This window comes from Triticum aestivum, chromosome 5D, assembly GCF_018294505.1.
Source record: "Triticum aestivum cultivar Chinese Spring chromosome 5D, IWGSC CS RefSeq v2.1, whole genome shotgun sequence".
NCBI lineage: Eukaryota > Viridiplantae > Streptophyta > Magnoliopsida > Poales > Poaceae > Triticum > Triticum aestivum.
The window spans coordinates 526,783,254-526,785,839 of record NC_057808.1 but is presented as its reverse complement, the minus strand read 5'-3'; the positions used below and the strand labels follow the sequence as shown (position 1 = coordinate 526,785,839).

Sequence of the window (2,586 nt, the reverse complement as noted above, 5' to 3'; positions counted from 1 at the left end):
CGGACTCTGAAGGCAAATATTTCCATGTCCATTGTTGTGCACACATTATCAACTTGGTGGTGCAAGATGGGACAACCATCATGACCCCTTTGATAGAGAATTTGAGAGAGACGGTTAAGTATTTCAAGTCACCGAGTCGCCTCCACAAGTTTGTTGAGACTTGCAAAATATTGGGTGTTAAGGTTGGCGACCATTTGCATCTTGATTGTGTCACACGGTGGAGTTCAACGTACAAGATGCTTGATACAGCCTGCTCGTATAGGGAAGCCTTGTCCTCTTATGCAACTTCAAATGCCAACTATCAATGGGAGCCGGAAAAAGAAGAATGGGACAAGTTTGAAGTTATTAAGCCATTGCTCCTCTCTTTATCTCGTGTGACCACTGCGTTTTCAGGGCAATTATATCCCACCTCCAACATATTCTACCCTCATATTGTGAGCATCAAGATTGTGGGCTACCTCTGTGTCTTTGGAATCAACTTTCAGCACGGGTGGAAGAGTTTTAGGTATGTCTACTTGTTACATTGGATGTTAGCTTGTCAACATGTCATCCTATGCTTGAACTTAGATATGTCTACTTGTGTGGTTTTAGATGACTACATGAGTTCTTTGAAACCAGAAATGGTGGAAGCCTTGGTCTGTGGTGCTAGTTATATCAAAGGTTCTCACAAGGACTTCAATGTGGTGGTATGATTCCTATCTTTTTCTTCTATGATTTCTGTCTATTTCTTGTATGTGGCTAACTTACAAATAATTAGGAGAGGGATGAAGATGAGGAGGACGATGTTGAGAATATCAAGTTGCCCAAGATTGTTGATGTGGGGGGTGACAACAATTGGTAACTAATGTTTTTACATGTCTCAGTTTTCCTATCTTGACATATTGAGAATATCAAGTTTACAAATCTGTGTTACATGTAGATATTCGCCATGTGGGTGTTGCTCTTGCTATTTTGAAGATGGATGTCTACATGATCTTCTCATGTGGATTGTTGAGGTCAACGTGATCATCTCGTGCCATTTCTTTTGTTGTGATGAACTTCGAATTATGTGTGTTGTTGTGATGAACTATGGACCTTGAATGACGTTGTGATGAACCATGCACTTTCAACAATGTTGTTGTGAACTTCTGATGAACTATGAACTTTGTATTATGTGGTTTTCACTAGTCATTGTTTGGCTGTCAACATTTTCTAAGTTTTATGTCAAAGTGGTAAGTGTTATGCTATGCAAAATTTCCTTGTTTGGCTGTCAATATTTGATGTTTTCCTGTGTAAAGTTCAATTGAAGTGCTGTCCAAAATTCAATAGAAATGCTGCCCAATTCTTTCTCTCATATGTGTTCCATTGTTACAATTTTTGTAGAAGAATTCATATAAGAACATTATTTTTCATTACTATGACCATTTCTTAAAACAATAGACTGTTGAATTGTTCATTTTTAGTAGTATAAACTGTTTGTTTTCCAAAATATAGGTTTGATTGCCGCAAAAAATCAAGTATATGCACTATATACAGAGGTCTGTACTATTAAATGGTTCTGGAAGAAACTGGCTTACGAGCCGGCTCGGTCTAAGCCGAGCCATAGCCAAAGCGAGCCGAGCCGGTTGAAGTAGGCTCGTTGGCTGAGCGAGCCGAGCCGAGCCGCTCCAGAGCGAGCCAAAGCCAGGCTCGGATCAAGCTCGGCTCGGCTCGTGTCCAGCCCTATTCGATACCATATAGAAGTGCATGCTCTAGGCAATGCAACCAAAAGACCGATCTGATGGAAGAGACTAGGCAGCACATTGTACGTCAACACTCTCTATCTGATGTGAATCATCTTATTGACCTATTGTTGTTTGATCACTGGTGCATAATAATCCAGCATTCATGTCTCACGCGCTTTTACTTGGAGGCTGTTCCAAGAATCAATCCAAACCAAGATCCAGTTCACTGTAGACTGATGGTTCCGGCGCTCCTAGACCAATACATGAAGAAGTACTCAGGAAAGTTATGATATGCATCATGTAATTTGACTGGCCCCATTTCGCTTAGTGCTTTTATCACCCAATGCCATGGCAAAAAAACAACTAGGTTATTACTGAGTTCTACCTAATTATTTACGGTTTTTTCTTCTTATTTTCTCCATATTCCCTCCAAGATGATCACTGTATTCGCCCCGTCGAACTGGCATTGGATAGAAAAATCAGCTGATGTGCCATGTCCACGGTCCATATTGAAGACCCAAAACAAGATGTATGCAACAGTTATGCGTTGTACGATGGGTGCACAAATAAGCAAGTAAGCATATGGTGACGCATAAGATTTCATATGTGTCACAGTAGTTGCTCAACCCCTAGAAAAACAATATTATTAGCTCTTAATTAAGATAACACCACTAGATGCTACTAATAAATTTCTTTCCATGGCACCATTGGTCCTTCCACTCCTCCATACCCTATTGAGAAGAGGTCAACACCATATGTGATGGCACACTCAAGCGATGAATAGACTGGGCGCCCGAGGACGAACATACGACTTGGTCGTGGTGGACACCAGATGAACTACGTGTTCGTATATTGTTTCAAAAATAATAGGTCCTTAATGAAT

The 2,586-nt window shown here is 40.6% G+C and overlaps 1 long non-coding RNA gene across 1 annotated transcript; it reads left to right on the top strand.

The window, feature by feature from the left end:
- The first annotated feature begins 584 nt into the window (after window positions 1-584).
- LOC123125979 (uncharacterized) lies at window positions 585-1,136 on the top strand. The gene is made up of 3 exons (XR_006461529.1): window positions 585-686; window positions 758-837; window positions 920-1,136. It is a non-coding gene; the product is annotated as an uncharacterized lncRNA (long non-coding RNA).
- Window positions 1,137-2,586: the final 1,450 nt, after the last annotated feature.